At 37.4% G+C, this 20,155-nt stretch overlaps 1 protein-coding gene and 1 pseudogene across 4 annotated transcripts in view; one reads left to right on the top strand and one right to left on the bottom strand.

Moving 5' to 3' along the window:
- The window catches only part of Rfx3 (regulatory factor X3), a 349,065-nt gene that overhangs the window by 289,819 nt on the left and 39,091 nt on the right, over window positions 1–20,155 (bottom strand). The gene's annotated exons all lie outside the window — the stretch shown is intronic.
- LOC103741002 lies at window positions 1,230–2,250 on the top strand (annotated as a pseudogene).

Here is a 20,155-nt window from a genome sequence, read left to right as displayed (position 1 = left end):
GTTAAAACCTCATTTAATTTTATGTCTTATAGGGTTTATACTGAGTACAGTATTGTACAACTGTAATAATTCAATGGCAAACCTAAAAATTTACAGCCAATTTTGAAAGAGATGCATCTTAATTCAGGAAATTGTTATTAAATATGTCAATGCTGTTGTAATGAAATGCTTCTTCTAAGTATGTGGTCATTAAATAAATAATTTTTAAAAAGATAATAGTATCTCATGGTGCTGGAGAGATTGCTCAGTGGTTAAGAACACTGACTGTTCTTGCAGAAGACCTGGATTCGAATCCCAGCCCCTACATGTGCACCATGGCATGTGTGTGCCTCTCCCACTACCCCCACTATGACCACCACAGAGAAATGCTTCTTCTAAGTATGTGGTCATTAAATAAATAATTTTTAAAAAGATAATAGTATCTCATGGTGCTGGAGAGATTGCTCAGTGGTTAAGAACACTGACTGTTCTTGCAGAAGACCTGGATTCGAATCCCAGCCCCTACATGTGCACCATGGCATGTGTGTGCCTCTCCCACTACCCCCACTATGACCACCACAGACACAAAATAAGTAAATGTAAAAAAAATATATAATAGTTTACAAAAAGGAAAACCAGTGCTTTTAAGGACATTATCTTGATGTCAATTTAAAGAAAATCTTTAAACAAATGAAGTGGATAAATCTGTGAAAGACTGGAGATACAGCTCATTGTGAGAGAATATTTGGGTTTGATCCCTAGTAGAGAAAAAAGAAATGTTGGGAGTTGACCAATATGTGACTTTCCAGCACATCCATGAACCTAATAGAAGAATTATAAATTCTGAATTGCTAATCAATTATAAATGTTTTCTTGTCCTTGAAAAAAAAAGATTCTATCTCAATTTCTGACAACACAATCCAGTCCTTTCCACAGCCTGATTCTACCTTCAGAGCTCTTCTCTAACATGCTTCACATTTCTAGAATTCTGCATTTATCAAAGTTAAGAAACTACTGCCTTTCATTACATTTGATGATGTTCATGTCAGTGTTGTTCTCCATCCAGATAAACAGAGCAGAATGACAAAAAAATACAATTAGAAAACAATCTGAGTCTTAAAGTGAGAGAAGATAAATGACCATCAAGAGCTATTTCAGCACTGATATTTTAGTATTTTACAGGTCATATGATTTGCTAGGGTATTTGGCCATAAGCTTTACTTAGTCCTTCTGGAGTTAAGCATGGTGTGATGCCCATGGCAACCCTGGGCTCTTCAGCACTAGGCCAGACCAGCCCCAGCTTGATGGTGCCCTGGTGCTGAGAGCCCTGTTGTGCTAAGGGCTCGGGATGCAAGAGCTGTTCCAAGGCCATAAAGTAAGTCTCAACTGCTCCTGCCACATACTGCCAAGGTGCAGTTGGTGGCCTGGAACTGGGAAGGGCATTTTTTAGCCTTGGGATCCTTCCACAAGATTCCTGGTGTCTTCTTACTAGAGAAGGACCCATTGGTCAAAGAAAACTATTGGGGATATGGGAATAGTGTGGATCAGCTTTCTTGCTTCCATGTAATCCTGACCTCAGTATCTATCTCTGCATCTGAGAAAAAAAACCATTCATATTCGAAATGTGAGAACTAAAAAATGCACTGTCACTGTGAACACTAAAGGGAGAACATTACTATCTGCTAGAGTCCCAGTGGGCAGACTACCGCTATGGGCAACAAGGATGAAGTTGTGACCTTTACTGAGAGGACGACACACCATTCCGAAGCAGAGGAACAGTTCAAGTTTGAGGTCAGGGAAATCACCTGCAGCAATGATATGTTCTTCCTGACAAAAGGCAATGGTTGTGTGAACATTGTTAGCTACCCAGAACTGAAGCTTGTGAGGTCATCAGGGCTCATCCTTTTAAATGCATCTGTATCAAGTTAGGCCCAGGGGGAAATACTTTGCTACATGAAATGCAGATGCTTTGGTCAGTCTTTGGAATGTGGTTGAGTCAATGTGTATACGGTGCTTTTCCAGAATGGACTGGACTGTAAGGACCCTCAGTTTTAGCCATGATGCTGAAATGCTGGCATCGGATCATGTTACTACAGTAGCTAAAGGAGAAGAGACAAGCCATGTGAGGTGCAGTGTGACTCCCCCACCTTTGTGGCTTGGCATCCAAAAAAGCCTCTGCTGGCATTAGCCTGTGATGACAAAGATGGCATATATGACAAATGTCAGGAAGCTGGAAGTTTGAAGCTGCTTGGGCTGCCCAGTAACTCCTGAAAGGAGGGCTTGACATGAGGAGGGAGGCCTGGTAGAGCTCTGATTTTGGAGTTTGGCCTATTCTCTTGGACTTTGTGGGCACCCTAAATGCTTATAAATCGGTTTGAATTACAAAAGTCTTTAGTCAGGCTGTCCATCCCTTACCCTCTTTGTGGTAATGAGGACTGAACCAACTTTGCATGTGTTAAGCAAGTGCTATACTATTGAGCTACATCCCCAGCCCCCTTCCTGGTTTGGTTTTAGTGTGTGTTAGCTGTTTCCAACCATTTCCTCAGTACCAGTTAGTTGATGAGGATTCTAAGGGTGTGGATGATAACCCCAACATAGCATCTCCTCTGGGAGCTTCCTTGCTTCCCCATTTTGGACACATAGTTTGTTGAGAATGGTGCTGCTTAGGCAAAACCTACTTAGAGGGAGAGTGGGATAGGCATGGAGGCTTCTAAAAAATAATTTAGAAAATATGTATAATTTTGAGAATTAAGAGCTTAATAAAACTGGCTTTTTATTATGAGACTTCCAGGACTTTAAAAATTACAATATTCCTATTATGTTCTTATTACAGAGATACTGCAGTTTTATATATTTTTTAATCTGTGAAGTACAGATTAAATACTATAATTCTAACCAAGAACTCTCTAAAATGCAGGACAAAGCTTGCAATGCCTGGGCTACGTAATCCTTTAAAGTCATTGGTTACAAGAGTGTGTGTATGCTTGACCTCATCTATATCAATCTGTATATAACAAATTAGGGTAAACACTGAGAAACATTGTAAAAAAAAATACAAAATCAAGTTGAGACAAATACAAATTAGATTTGAAAATAAGGTTTGGGAAATTAAATAGAAATATATGAAGAAGAAGGACCTACATGAATGGTTGAATTAAATTTTGACTTCGAGCTCCCTTGATGGCAAAATGAAGAAGGGGGTAAGTCAGTTCTCTAATTTTAATTATTTTTGCTTGTTTTTGGTTTTGATACAAGTTCTCAAAATATTACCCAAGTTAGCCTGCAACTTACTATAAAGTCCAGGCTGGCCTTGAACTCACAACTAAGTTTCCTAAATGCTAGTATTACAGGCAGGTGCCCCCATGCCAGGCTTACTTCTTATTAAGAAAATCACTTGGCAGGGCTGGGGAGATGGTTTAGTATGTAAAAGTGCTTATTTCCAAGCCTGACCACTTATGTTTGATTCCCAGTATCCACATGGTAACAGGAAAAGAACCAACTCCTGCAAGTTGTCCTCTAGCTTCCATACAATCTGTGGGGTACATCTCCTCACAAACATAAAATAAATGAATAAATAAATACAGTAATAAAGTAATACTTTTTTCAAAATATAACAAAGAATTCATATTCTACCACAGAGATTTACATATCCATGTTTATTTCTGCTCTATTCACAATAGCAAGGAAAAGAACAAACCTAGATGTCCACCAATAGACAAATGAATAGTGAAATTATACACATACACAATGGAATATTATTCAACTATAAAGAAAAATAAAATCATGAAATTTTCAGGAAAATGAATGGACTTAAAATATATAATATTAACTGAGATGACCCAAAATCAGTAAGAAAAATAAAAATCCATGTTCTCCCTCATATGGGGATCCTACACTATAATGTATATATGTACATAAGTAAACAATTTATGTGGCAGTATAGTATAACATTTAGAAAGGAGACCAAGAAAGAGTACTGTTAGGTGATGAGGGAAGACAGAACACAGGCAAAATAACACATGACTTATGAAGAGATATAAAGCTATTTTTTCTAGTTTCAACTCATATGTGAATATGTGAACCCCACATTCTGTGTACTAATGTAACAAGAAATATTTTTACATTTCCAAAGTGTTATTCCTTTGAGGTAGTGATTGTAAAATTTGCCTTTCTTTTTTAACTCCATTGACCATTATTACTATAATAGAAACCAGATACGATCCACTCAGAAAGTGATTTGTTTTATATTTATTTAACTACCAATTAAAATTATATCAAATCATTCTATTATGGTGTTAACATATAAATGCATTACTATATATAAAAAAATGGGTCAATTACAAGTTTGGCACCTTCACATCCCTGAATTATTTTTATGCCTAACTTGTATAACCTGATCTCTCCAAATCTTAAATTTACTAAGAGTAATTAAGCTTATAGAAGTACTGTGTTTATGATTATGTATGACAGAACACCTTATGTTTCCACTAAAGAATTAATTCCTAAATACATAAGTGTTAAGGCTGTCAAAAAAATTTCCAACTCAGATTTACAATGGTCAAGAAGGAAGTCATCTGAGCTGGCGAGATGGCTGAGCAGGTAATGGCACTTGCCCCACAAACCTGGTGGCCTAAATACCCAAGTAAATGTAGGACAGAACTGACTACACAGTTGTCCTCTGACCTCTTCAGACACATGCCATGGCAGACACACCCAAATACATACATTAAGTGACCACACACAATAGTAAAAATAGTCTTTTAAAAAGAGAATGAAATTGCTGCTTACCCGGGAGAGAAAATTCTCCTCAGACACAAAAATAAAAGCAGATGCCAAAAAGAGATGGATGTACAATATGCAGGTTTGCTAAATTATAAAGCAGCCATCCATTGCTATATCCACTTAACAAGACCACAGCATTGCCTGTCAATTCCTCAGAACCTTTCTACCAAATTTATCACAATCACTAAAGACCAGAATAATTTCATTTAGGAAACCATCTTCTTACCCTTTCATTGGGTCCTAATCTAAATTATAGCATAAAGACATAGGCTCTGTGTGTCTAACTGGCTCATGATAAACAGCATTGGCTGGCCATGTGGCCTGATGAGGTCTTGGGACACAGAGGGTCTTTTTTTTTTTCCCCCGCTTTGGACTTTATCAGACATAGAGCAGGCAATTTATTTCAAGCCAGAAAAATAAAATATAATCTCAGGCCATCTGGTTCTGTAACACTCTATATTTGTTTAGAAAGGTCACTGTTGTCAAGTTATTGAATGTTATCTCTGGAATTGACAGGAAGAGAGAAGTTTTTGAAAGCAAGCCAAGAATACTAAAGCACCGGATATTAACATGTAAAATTGGAAAACACTGTTTAAAAGGTTGGTCTTCAGTGATAAACAGACCACAGTTCAAATCCAAGCTCAGTCACCTAGGTAGACAGACCTGAGGCATGTCAGCAGCTTTCTTAATTCAATTTCCCCATCTATGAAATCTAAGCAACAGTTCCTTATGAACTAGAATGTGTATATATACATATATGGCATATAAATAGATGTATATATGTATACAATTAGTTCACAGTTACCACTCAAATGCAGTAATAATTTTCAATATAATTTTGTTCTAATTTTTGTTATTTTATATGGCATTAAATATTTACACTTTTATTCTGTGTGTGTGTGTTCTAGTTGGTTTTTATTGTCAACCTGACATAGCCTAGAGTCATTTGAGAGAAAGGCCTCAATTGAGGGATTGCCTAAATCAATTTGGCCTGTGGGCTTGTCTATGGGGAATTTTCAAAATTTTTAATTGATGTAGGAGGGCCTATCCCTGTACTACTGCCAGTGGTACCATTCCTAGGCAGGTGATCCTGAGCAGTTTAAGAAACTTGGGTTGAGCCACAGAGTGAGCCAGCAAGCACTATTCGTCCATGGTTTCTATTTCAAGTTCCTTCTCTGACTTCCCACATTGATGGACTGGAAGTATAACTGGAATAAACCCTTTCCTCCTCTAAGCTGTTTCTGGTCAGAGTGCTTCGTCACAGAAGCAGAATGGAACTAGAGGAGTACGTGAGTGGACGTAAGAGGACGACATGTAGGAGTTGGTTCTCTCCTACCACACAGGTTTCAGGGATCAAACTCAGGTCATCAGCTTTGGCAGCGAACATACTTGCTGAGCCATCTTTCCAGCTTAACATTAGATATTTTTACTACTGTTAAGAACATTTCTCCAGAGAGCAAAGTAGTATTTAAATATAGAATCACAATTTTTGTTATGTATACCAAATAAATATATGGACGTAGAGCCTACCCTTGATAAAAAGTCTTTTTATTTTCAAAGAAAAAAAGGAGAAACAAAGAAATAAAATCTGCTGTCTCAAAACTCCATCCAACAATCTAACAAGTTGCCAAAGAGCAATGTTTTCAGTTCAAGAGGCCAGCGTTCAAACCAATTTATCTCAACGGTGGGAAAATACTTTTTTGGAACTACAGTAGGCATTATCCCCACATAAAACGTTACCCCAAGATCCAAACAAGCTCGATAGCTAAGCAAAAGTTGCACTCTTGGGCTAGGACTGAAAGTTTACATCGTTTCCTTCTTTAAAGCATTAGCTGCTATATGTTGTCCTGTTTGGTATTCTAATACTTCTCCATATAAACTGCCGAGTTTTCCCATTTCTCCAAGATACTAACCTGAGAGAGCTAGAAATTATTAAAAATGAATTTCAAACCCCAGAATCTGAAGACTAATGGCAAATACCTAAAACAATTATGTTGGACTACTGTTAAAGATAAATGGTCAGAGAAATGTGTAAACCTATACATAAAGACACAGAAGGAGGAGCTCTTGAACCATCTTTACTTTTCCAGCATGTTGTATGAACCACACTCATCATTCTCTCTCCAAACACACTGAGATGCACAGGGAAAACGCAGAGACTGTAGGATTTTTTTTTCAGTTTCCATCTATTTCTCCTCCTAAATGATCACATGTATGTTTCAGCAGAACAATGGTATTTGCTCCTAAACCTTTGTGAACCATTGCTTCACAAATGCCTACATTTTTGATCTAGATTAAAGAAACAAAGCACAAAAGTAGATATATTATAAACATAGATTAAGCCTTGTTTATTAGATTTACACTAAGCAAAACAAACCTATCCTATAAGGAAAGGTCCTTGGTCTCAATTAAAACAGTCCATTTATATTTTAAATTAAAATGTTAGTGGAGATGTATATTTCATTTTTATACTGTTATGACTGACCTTCCACTAATGGACAATTATGAGATGAGAACTCAGAACAAAGTCCTTGTCAGATCCAGACCATAAAACTACAGGTGAAGTTTGAAAGCTTCTTTTCCTTTACCATGTTCATGGAGGATACTGATTTCACAAGAATTCCCACGCTGGAAAGAGGATAGTACTCCGTAGTGGGACAGTTGCTTAGCATGTTCAAGACACCAAATTCAATTCTCAGCACCAGATCAAACAAAAGACTTCCTGGCATGCTCAAACACAAATTCAAAATATTAATGGAGCTTTTAAAAGTCAAAATATTAAGTATTATAATCTATCTCCAATTTAAAATGAGATTACTTACTCAGAAGAACAAGAAACACATCTCAAGGCAAATCAGTCAACAAGTCACAGAGTCATGAGTATAGCTCTGTCTCCAAAAGCCATGCTTTCCTTTCTTAACTATTTTCCAGCCACATTATATTACAGTACACTCCTTGGAACAGTTTTTTTTTTTTGAAAGGACTAGAAACCATACAATAATGAAGTCCAAACAAATGTAAAGGTCTATAAAACAAGAAATGACCAAAACAACATAGTCCTGACAACTACATGGTTATAATCATTTAGAGTGCCAAACATAAACTATAAACATCACCTCTAAGTTGAACTAATTACAAAACAGCACGTTTTTAACAACACAACCATACTTAGAACAAGAAACCAATAAAGAAGGATAATAGATTCACAGAGGGTTAAGTGAAATGGGTATTACCATGTTCAGAGGGAATCAAAGTAGTATATCAGTTATGCACTGAGTTGATATATTAAAGGTGTGGCCTTTATGAACTTATGAAAACAAAAGCAGTGAAGGCAGCCCAGTGATGGCAATCACCACTAAAGAAGCTAGAGGCATAGATAAAATAGCAGCTTATCTGTGCCTATAGATGCATTGAGGTACTTTAGTATAAAGTTCATTAAAGGAGCATAGCTGTTAAAACTACAAAGGAATTCAAATGTTCAGTCTTACACAGTCATTCTAACATGTTTAGAATACCAACCCACCCCCTTAATATCTGAGTGTTTGTGTCAGGAAACAGTGTGAATATTTGCAAAACCTGTAGGAAATCACTTAAAATAAGTATTATGCTTCCTTTAAAATAAAAAGAAAATAAATACTAATCTGTAGCAGTAAGATAATAATCTATGAGTAATCCTTAAGGTGACCACTATCAAACACCAAAAAAGAACAAGTGTTGGTGAGGAAGTAGAGAAACTGGAACTGTTGCAGGGTTGGTGGGATATAAAATTATACAGCCACTATGCATTTTATGGAATACTTTAAAAATGCACTAAGAAATATCAGGGAGAAGGGAAGGATATACAAAGAACCATGGAGTAAAAGGGAAGAGAGGGGGCATAATAGGAAACAGGTATTTCAAGAGGAAAATGAGGAAAGTGGGGGTATTTTAACTAGGGAGGTGGAAGGGTTAGACAGGGAGAGAGATGAGAGATAAATAGTGCTTACGTGATGTGAAAAATCAGCTGGAAATGTATTATTTCAAAAGCCTATGGAAAAATACATATACAATATCTATACAGAGTGCATGTGTATAGCTGAAGTCTATATATCAAGAAACCCCCAGACAGGAGAAACTTCCCTTCAAGTTGTTGTCCAAGGGTAGTCCATCAGGATAGTCCAAGATACTCCCAAATTGACACAGGTTATTGCCACAGCACTTGATTATCTCCCAGGACTTGAAAATAAACCCTATTGCTGAAGACATGTCATATTTCAGACACAGGGCATGGAGCAAAGGTGCTGGAATTGTCCTGGAAGCCCTGAAGACTAGCTCTCATAGTTTTGGAGGGTATTATGCAAGCTGCAAAGGAGCAATGGTCCAACCCCAGTTTTAAAGCCTAATAACCACAACAATGACTGGCACAGAAAACTATATCAGTGCAGTAGCGGCACTTTTATCTAGGGGGTAATCAACAGCTTTCAAATTGGACTTAAAGCCCTCTCAGTGGGAGGGAACTCGTGTGGCACTGTAAACATAGCCAAACATACATGGCTGGAGAGGTCACAGATGCTAGAGAAAACCCTACATCTGTCACATCCCTGGACAAACATAATTTCTTAATGTATGTTAAATATATTTACAGAGAAGTATACCAGTCACCACTCATTAAAGAAGCTTCTTTTTACAACAGATGGAGAGTACAGAGATGCCCAACCCTAAGTGACACATCTACAACGAAACCTCTACACCTCAGGCTCACAGAACATGGCAGAACAAGGGGTACAGAGAACACTAATGCATCTCTCAACTCTCACCAGCGAAGCTTCCTCATGCAACAGAAGGCAATGAACACAGAAGGCCACAACTGGCCAAAGTGTAGAGAAAAAGAGATTGTAGAGTGTGTGTCCCTGGATAGGACTCCTATTTTAAACCTCACCCACCCAGGATTCGGGGACCATTGTGGAAGAGGGAAGTGAAGGCTTGTAAGAGCCAGGGGATGGCCATAAGGAAACAGAGTCTTACAGGTTCCTGGGAACTTGCTCATATGGACTTACAGTACTGGCAACAGCATGTACAGGACCCATGCAAACTCAATCAAATAAAAACCAGCAGGGAACTGGGAAAATGGACAGGAGATCCCAACTTTATCCGGGGAGCCAATGACAGCTGATCACTGTTGGGTGAGGGAGAGTTGATATTCTGTAAGAGAGTGATTCTAAAGAGGCTGAACAGGCTCCACTGCATGAACTCACACTGAGAGGCATCTAGGCATATAAACTTGACTCCATGGGCCTTAATATATATGACAGAAAGCATGAAATCTGATGGGTGGGCTATACAGGGCACAGATAGGGGAGGAGGATCTAAATGTGATCAAGATGTAGTGTATGAAATCCACACAAATTCAATTAAAAGTATACATTGGAAATAAAAGAAATATCCAATAAAATCATAAACTGCCAAAAAGATTCATGCAATTAATGTTTCACAGGCAGCATTTCTCTCCAAAGATTATATGTTTATTATTTAACATGGAAATTATACATTACTTTACCCATGTTCTTCTGCTGAAGCCCTGGCAGGAAAGGAGATATTCTAAAGAGAGACATTTGTACACTCCCCGCAGCTACCAAGACTACTAAAACAACAAATTCCAAAAGATTAAAATTTCTCCAGGAATTCCATGCCAGAAGGGAAAGGCTAAAGTCCTGCTGCCAACCAGCGGATGTGCTTCCCTTACAGGAAGAAAGTCACAATGCTGACAGGTTACCTCACATTTAAATTAACATATGCGTGCTTCCTGACTTTGGTTTCATCTTTTCTACAAAATGTTAACACTGTTTTCAAGAAAGGCAGAAAATAGGAGCCTTTCTTTTCCAGGTTTCACCAATCTAATTAATTCCATTTTCCCATACCACATTTGTGTTTCCTAATTTCTTTTAAGAAATTACAGGGGGAGCTGGAGGGATGGTGGAGCAGTTAACAACACCTAATCCTCTTGCAGAGGACCTGAGTTTGGTTCCCATTACCTGTATCAGGCAGCTCACAATTGCCTGTAACTCCAGTTCCAGAGGATCCAGCACCTCTTATGGTCTCCACCAGCATACACACACAGACACACACACACACACACACACACACACACACACACACACACATGCAAATAAAAATCTTTTGAAAATAAATAATACAGGGAAATTACGTGGCATGTTTATGAATCTAAATATCCTGTAGCATTACTATATCCATTCTGTAATATGATGGAACTCTATGATATCTTCAATTAGAATTCTTGCTTTTTTGTATTAAATTCATACTTTCTGGCATATTTTTTTCATTCTATTGTTTCTTTTGCTATATTTTCTTTTAGATATTTTCTTAGTGGTTGCCCTGGGATTACAATGAGTATTTTTCTTAAACTATTCTTTGTGGAAATTACACAAACTTTAAATAATTACATTATAATGAATACAATTTTATAATTATTGCTTTATTCAGCCATTTGGGAAAAAAACAAGTAAAATTGTATTATGTGTATTTTTCTACCTTTGTTGTCATCTTTACAATTAATTGCTCTTTCAGAGACTTCATTTAATATTTCTTATAATTTAGTGACAAATTCTGCCAGTTTTTGCTTATTTGGAAATGTCTTCTATTTTTGAAAGAGCTTAACTAGTTAGCAAATTCCTGCCTAGTGGCTGAAGAGATGCCTCAGAGGTTAAGAGCACTGGCTGTTGCTGAAAACTTGAGTTCAATTCCCAGCACTTGCAAGGCAGCTAACAACCGTACATAACTAGTTCCAGGGGATCCGATGCCCTCCTCTGTCCTCCACAGTGCAACATGGGTGCACTTACATACATATAGGCATAACACTCATACACACAAAAAATAAATTAAAAAAAGAAAATTCCTAAAATTCCTGGTTAATAGTCATTTCCTTTCAGTGCTGAAAATGTCTTCTGACCTGGGTTTCTGATAAGAAACCAACTATGAATCTTACAGAAGATCCCTTCTGTGAGAGATCACTTTGCCCTTGCTACTTTCAAGGCTCTTCTGTCATTCCCTTTCATAAACTTAATCCTTATTGGTATTCTCTCTTTGACGAAATATCATTCTCTTCCTCTTTACTCCTTTAGACATTTTTTGCTCAATTCTTTGAGGTTTCATATTTAGAATAGTTGACTTTACAGGTCTTCATTAAATAAAAAAGTCTGAACTCCTAAAGCTGGACATGGTCGTCTGCTCCTGCAATCCTAGCACTTGGGAAGCAGGAACAAGGAATAAGTTCTGGTCTATCCAACAGATTCCTAGTCAGCCAAGGCCACACAGGGAGACCCTGTCTCAAGAAACCAAAGTAATTGAATAATTAAAATACGGATTCCCAAAGGGCATTTGTTTATCAACTGGTTTAACTTTGTGTTTGGTCAATTTGGTTTTTCCTGTGTATGTGTTATTTCCTGTGGAGGGAGGGCCATAATTGTGAGAGACCAGAAAGGTAACAAATCCTCAAGGGAAACTGAACCAGAAAGCATCCCTGAAATAGCAGAATGGTGTGGCCAATCAAAAGTAATGGAATACCACAAAGCTGCCCTTGCTTGCCTAATGGGAAGGATATGAAAAGAAATCCTAGCAAAATGGCTTACTCTACCCAAACCGGACTCCTCCAAAATGGAAAGCCATGGCAGCCTATTATCATGGGCAGGCAATTCATTGACTGCTGCCATGTCTGCTCTTTTTGCAGTGTATTAAACGTATTTCTTCTATTGTCTAAAGGGTAAATTCTTTCACCTGACACATTCCGTCATATTTCCTATTTCTTTGTAGTTCTCAATTTTTTTGTGTGTGGTTTAAAACTGGACATTTTATACAACATTTTTTTAACAATTCTAATATCTGATTCTTCCACAATGACCTCCCAAAGTTTCTGTTATGGTTTTCAAATTCTGCTTATTTAGCACTTTGTTGAGCTATCTTGCACAAATTCTGTTACCGGCATATGGCCACTAAGTTTTCTGCTGTACTTTTGGTGTTGTTTTCTACTTGTAAGTAAGGCTTGCTACTGGTCATATCTGACTCGATTTAATACAGTGTTCAGTCAATGACTGTACAGATGATGTCCTTAAGTGCCTTGTATATATTTGTTCTACCCTTTTCCAAAAGTGTCTTTGTCAAGTCCCACCCCCAACTCTAAAGACCTTACAAAAGAGCCCTAGCTTTCACTTCTTACTGACACTGAGCCTCAAGATCAGCCACACTGACATTTTCATGTCTTTCTAGGCAAATGTCACAGCCTTGTACATTAAATAGACTTTAGCTATCAAAGATACATGTACTGCTGTCTGAAGTTCCTATGTTGGCTAGTTCTCCAGGGTTTCCTTTAAAACTTCTAACCAGGCTCTGGTTTGCACCAAATGAAGTTACAGCATCAGGCAGTAGATATCTTGCCAACAGTTTACTTATTGTCTCAGTAATGCCCTGGAGGGTAAGCTTTTTCCTTACCCAAGCACAGCCACCCACCACTCTCTGAGAATAGTTTTCCCAGGGAGCCTGCAAGTTCAGACAAACTACTAACTATGCTCTAGGGACTGAACTTTTACTCTCTCTCTCTCTATACACACACACACACACACACACACACACACTCTCTCTCTCTATTATGTTCAATGCTGGCAGATTTTAGCCATACCACTAGGGTGGAGAAAGGGGAGAAGAGACTGTCTCAGAGCCATCTTCCAAAAGTCCAGTGATTTTCTCTTAGACACTTTTCAGTACATTCTCTAGTTTTGTCAATTCAAAATCCTAATGTAGCTTCACACGATTTTATTCATATTTCTGTTAGCTTTTCTTTTCAACCTTTGCAATTGTGGAGGTCAACCATGCTCCTCTGTTTTAAAGCATAGAGGGGGAGGGGCATTTTAATCAATAAATAAGTACACAATTTGACAAAGCCAATTTTTAGATCACTAATTCTTATCTCTAGAAGAAATTTATGGGCCATGTTTAAACAAGAAAGAAACTGATCTCCAAAGGAATAAAAATAAGCTGTATGTGCAAAGCCTCACTGCACTGCATCTCTTTTGTTCGCTAAAAAGTCAATGACCAAAATAATTGAGACTTGGGGTCTTTGCTCATCTTTCCAAATCCTTTCCATAAAAAGAAAAAAGTTCAATGAGAAAGAAAAACTATTTCATATTATCTTACCTGGTAAATCCAATTCAACTGTGGTAAAAAGGGATATTTTTTAAGCCACAGAAATCTGGAGTAAGAATGTCAACAAGAACAGACCTGAACATACAAAACTAAAAGAGACATCAGAGAGCTCTAGAGAGAAGACAATATAGGCCTGTTCACAGGAGTATATCTTTCCTCCTGAGATGTCTCTGAAGAGACTCAGTACAGAAATGGGCTTGCTTCAGATTCACACAAGTGTAGTCAAACCTATAGGGCTAAGATAGCTCCTTTTTATTCAAAGGAGCTTCTGGAATAGAATTATTCTTTACTACTATCACTCGCCTATGTTACATATTAATAAGCCAGGGTGAAGACTGGAAATTTTCAAAGGGCAAAAAAGTCAACACTTTTTATTTTCAAGAAAATTGTTACGCTTTTTTTCTATTGTGTAACAAGATAAACCAAATCCAAACTGGCTCAGCACAACTCTCCTTTTATGCCATAATTCTGCTGCTGGGCCCAAGCTCAGGAAGGCATCTTCTGCTCATCTCGTGGGCATCTTACTTCTGCTCACAGATAAGAACAGACTACTCTAGGCAACTAGGACGGCTGGCTTGTCTCTCCACATCCTTTCAGAGCCTCTCCCTCCATTTTACCACTTTTCCACATGATCTTTCTAGAAGGCTAATGAGATTTGTTAGCAGATTAAGACTCCCCAAAACACAACTACTGAAGCTTCCAAGCCCTCTTAAAGCTTACATCTAAAACTACAACAGCTTTAATTCTGTTGTATTGTTTGTTAATAGTCTGTTGTACATTCATTAAATCTCAAATTGAAAGAAAAGGGCTTCACAAGAGCTATGAATACCATCACTATAACAGGCTATTAAATCATTAAGGCTACTGTTCTGGTGACTGGACTGGAATCAAACATAAGAAATTATTAAATTGGTAAAGCTAAATGAAGACCAGCAATTATAGTCAAATTCTATGTTCTGTTCCTTCCCACATAGGGTCAATGTCGGTTCAGATAGAAACTTAATTATAAGTGAAACTTGACTAATCACTTATAAACCCAATGACCTTGAACTAGTCAATTAATCTAAGTTTCAGCTCCTCATCTATAAAACAGGGGAAATTATATGTGCCCTATTTTACAGGAATGTGGCAAAAATAAATAGGTCAAAAAATGCTTTAGAAACTATAAACTGTTACACAAATACAAGAAGGTATTATTTGCCTGACAGGATGCTAAGTACAATCAACCTAGTTAGACTCCACTTTAGAAATAAAAATATAATTATCCCATATCAAATACTATATGTAGTAGGCTAAAATTGCAATGTATTTTGCTAAGAATAGTAAGAACATTAACTCTATCTACAATTTGTTGTTTCCCAATTATATCTCAGCTAGTAAGTGGGAAAGCCATCATTAATATTTAAAATACAATAGGTCTTTGATAAATATTTGTCATTGAAATAAAAAGGAAATAAAGGTAGGACTATCTGGCTTTAAGGCAAGGTCTTCCAACTATATTTCAATCACATCTGAATTTCTTTCACAACCATATTTTTTACACACAGCTATTAACAGTGTAATCATGTTATTATGGATTAAATGTGAAATGTTTCCATGGGGTCATGTGTTTGAACATTTAATCCCCAGACTGATATGTTATTTAGGAAGGCTGTGAAAGTTTTAAGAGGCAACACCTCTTTGGAAGAAGTGAGACAGAAGCTTTCCAGAGCACACTTCCTGTTCACTCTCTGCTTCTAGAGTTTGGAGACAATGTAACCAGCTAGTCTCCTTGTTCCTATCTCCATGCCTTTCCCTGCTTGCTGCCATAATGGATTGTATCCCTCTGGAACTGTAAGCTAAAAAGCCTTCCTCTCTGAAATTGTTTTTTTCAGAGTGCCAGAGGGGTTTCCTGTTCCTAAAAGGCAACAGGAAAAAAAATTAATATACAGAACAAACGTATCTTTATTATTGTAAGCAATGTGTCATTTTACTGATCAATAAAATGGTTTCAATCTCAAAGTATTCTTTTAAATATCTAACTTTGCTGGATTGATGGCAAATGCCTGTAAACCCAGCACTTGACAGACAAAGACTGGAGGACTGGTAGCTTGAAGGCAACCTGAGACAGATCCAGAGTGTTCTGTGCCAGCCTGGACTACATGGTGCGACTCTGCCTCAAAAGAACAAATAGATATCAGGTGAAAATTTTGATAAATTTACATATTTACATATAAAATCTCATTAAAACAAAACCACAAAAGATCTTAGCATATTTTGTGTGCTTGTATATGGGTCCTTGAGATTGAGTCCAGGGTTTCCTGCACAGTAAGCTCTATCACAGAGTCACAAATCCTGGCACAAATACTTCATTAAGTGGTTAAAAAAACATTTTAAGTGGTTACAAAAATTTTTTAATGCAGTATGAATGACATACCAGTTTGTGAGTGATTAGTCAGTGGTAAAGAAAAATAAGTGCAATATGAATGAATATCTTTATACAATGGAGAGATTTTCAAAGGCCAAGGTGCTTATCAGCTCAGTTCCCTTTTTCAGGCTTAAAAAATCCAAAGTCCATGGGACCCTGTTGGGGAGGGGAGAGGCTGCTGCTGTTTAAAACCCTAATACCAAAGAAAAACAAACTAAAGGTATAAATGGGAAAAAAAATCAATTAAAGAAATATTGTCTTAGTACATTTTATATTATCACAGGCTGCTACAGACTAGGTGATTAATAAATTTATTTCTAGCCAGGGAGCTGGCTCAGTGGGTACAGGTGTCAGATGCCAAGCCTGATGACCTGAGTTTTAATCCCTAGGGCTCACATATGGAAGGACAAAACTGACTCTCATTCCTGCAAGTTATCCTCTGACATTGCAATGCACACACACACACACACACACACACACACACACACACACACACAAATACACGCACCCCAAAGAAGTGAGTGAATAAATAAATAAATACATAAATGTAAATTTTTTAAAGTAGAAAATTTATTTCTGATGGTTTCAAGGACTGGAAAGTCCAAGATCAAAACATCCCCATCTGGCCCTCTTCCTGAGTCATCCCATGGTAGAAGGCTGAAGGGCACGAAATAGTACATGAAAACGAGTTTTGGCAAACTAATGAGCCAAAACTCGTTTTCACTACAAGCACAGTGTCATAACTAGTTTCTGAGACTAGTTGTAGGAATATTGTCAATCACTTTTTATGAGGTCTCATCTCAAAACTGTTTTACTACACATTGTTTCCAATACCTGAACTCTGGAAGAGTCATTCAAATCATAGCAAATATGATTGATAAATATGTCTTGTAAAGTCCTTTGTCATTAACTGTCAAACAAATTCACCTTTGCAACTGATGGGCAAACTTTTAATTTAAAAAACTGACCATACCAAAAAGAAAATTTAAGCCAGTCATGGTGGCACATGCCTTTAATCCCAGAATTTGGGAGGCCTCTGGGCAGGCAGATCTCTGTGAGTTCCAGGCCATGCTGGTCTACATAGGGAGTTCCAGGCTAGCTGGAGCTACAGGGAGACCCTGTCTCTAAAAGAACACCCCCTCAAAAAAAAAAAATGACCATATGTAGTAAAAGAACAAGCAGATAAATACAATATTAAAGCATTATTATTGGTAGTAAAAACTGACATAACTTCCAAAGTATTTAGCTTTTCACCCAGAATTCTTATTAAGGAGGGTTGGAGAGAGAGCTCAGCAGTTTAGAGCACTGGCTGCAACCCAGGTTTAATTCCCAGCACCCTCATGGTGGCTGACAACTGTCTGTAACTCCAGTTCCAGGGGATCCAACATTGTCTTCTGACATCTGGGGCTTTGCAGGACATGGGTGCATTTATATACATACAGGCAAAACAGTCATATAGAGAAAATTAAAAGAAAAATGAATTCTTATGAAGGAAATTATTAGGCAGATGTACAAAGTTGCTCATACAATTAATAATTATTTAGTACCAAAATGTAAGCTTATACCAAAGTAGCTAAAGAATTGCTTTAATAAGTTTATTCATCCAATGCCCGAAGACATAAAATTTTATTCATTGGCATGAAAAAATGTTCAAGGGATGAGTATCAAAATTAAAAATATTTGTATTTTTGTTGAACTGATGGACAAAGACATAAAGATGGATGCAAACATAAGTTCTGCTTTAAAACCCAAAACTCATGCATTTTAATACATATAAGAATATGACATACAAGACAGTTCAAAGCAATGATACTGATAATGAGGCTGGTTCTAAGAATAAAGAGTAGGTAACTGAAAAGCACGGTTTGATGTACAATTTTCATGTGATAGATGATTTACCCCCTCTCCTTTTCCTAAATTGAAAACCAAATTTTATGGCCCAATTTTATGGCACACTTACTTTAGTTTGTAAGGTGAAAGAACAAGCACATACATAAGCAGAATCACATCCAGCAGCCCTGTGTGAGCTTGCACTCAGAAATACCCAGAATGGGACGGTAATCTAAGATGTGCCGTAAGGTCTGAACAGAAGCATTTTCATTGTCTTTCATTTTCTCCTTTGTACTTTTTAAATTTTTTCCTAGATGCTTTACAGTAAGCATATAAATTCATACCATAATAATTTCTTCAAAATAACATCAAGTGCCATAACCCCAATGTTCTATGAACTTTGAAATGTTATCACTTTTACTGTGAGATCTGCCTAAAAAGCAGTTGATATGGATCATGAAAAAAATCTACATTTTATTCAGTCTTCAAATGACAAATTCAAAAATCGCAAAATTTCACAGATGTTTTTATTCACATGTATTAAAATTTGTAATTTCTTTTAAAATATCACTTAAAATGAAAATGAAGCAGAAATGATGGGGCTACATAGTATAGTTGGCATAAGTATACTCTACTATGCTACTGAGGAAAGAATAACTTGCCTGCAAGTTACTAGAGACTTTGATTCAACAACTGAAAAAAATCCAACACCGTTTGGTATATTAACTTGGAACATTATTAACTTACGCTGGTTATTGACACAGTATAATGAGAATTCTACAGCCAATCTTTCTTTGGGGGTTTACCATTGTAGGCAGCATGTAAGCAAGAAGTTTAGTTATTTTATCTCTCAGCTGTTTACTTTGCATAAAGTCAGGATTTTAAATAAAATAAACACTTAAATTAAGTATTTAAATTGGGTAATGGGGTTGGGGGGCTGGAGAGATGACTCACTGTTAGCTATTGCAGAGGACCCAGGTTCAGTTCCCAGCACCCACAGAGCAGTTAAAACATTCTGTAACTCCAGTTCCAGGGGTTCCAACACCCTCTTCTTGTCTCCATGGACAGCACTCAGGGGTGCACTTAGATGCAGGCAAAAACACTCATACACATAAAAATGAATTTTTAATCAGATAGTGGGTAGCAAAGCATCAAGACCAAATCAGAAAAATTTATATCTATCACTAGCCCATGCTCACCAGGGAATTTTGGGAAACATTAGGGCCACTTTGGTTGTTACAAAGGTGAATAGTTTTAAGGTTATTTGGGCCCAATGATGCTATAACATATAGCTAGCATATACCTAGCACCTGTAAAAAATACTAGTGTTATAAAATGTTAACTAGTCACCATATGAAAGGAAAGACTATCCATAATAGTTCAGCAGGGAGTCAGTTAGCATATAGCAGCTATGGGCAGGAGGTAGGAGTAGGGGTGAGAAATGGTCAAAAGAAAATTTAAGATAGCTATGCTACTCAAAATGGAGTCCTTGGGGCCTCTTCCCACCCCATCTGCCTTTGCATCTCTGGGTGGCATGGCCACCAGCTGCCCTAGACCAGCATCTTTTCTAGGTCAGGTTCCCAGGCCAGTCCAACCCCAAATTCCTGAGGCCAAAAATGGTCCCGGAGGGATCCAGACCTTAGGAAAAAGCCTGAAATCATCTGACCCTCATCTGAATTGGACTCTGTGGGAACTCCTGAAGACAAAAGCAATCCGGCCATTCCAATATAAAATAAAGAGAACCAGAAGCTTAGATGAACCAGCTTTTCATGCCCAAAAAGTAAACCACAAAGACATATAAAGTTCACAAAATGAAGGAGACCTAAACTAGAAGGCCTGAGTCTCACACAAGAATCAGAAACTACAAAAGAAATTCACGTGCCAAAATAACAGAGAAAAAATAATAACATGAAAAACCAAAATAACATATCCCCACCAAATACTAATAGTACACTAGAGGAGTAC

This window comes from Nannospalax galili, unplaced genomic scaffold (genome assembly GCF_000622305.1).
Source record: "Nannospalax galili isolate Female #2095 unplaced genomic scaffold, S.galili_v1.0 scaffold241, whole genome shotgun sequence".
In the NCBI taxonomy this organism is placed as follows: domain Eukaryota; kingdom Metazoa; phylum Chordata; class Mammalia; order Rodentia; family Spalacidae; genus Nannospalax; species Nannospalax galili.
Note: the sequence above shows the minus strand (reverse complement) of the source record. Positions and strands in the feature narration are given on the sequence as shown.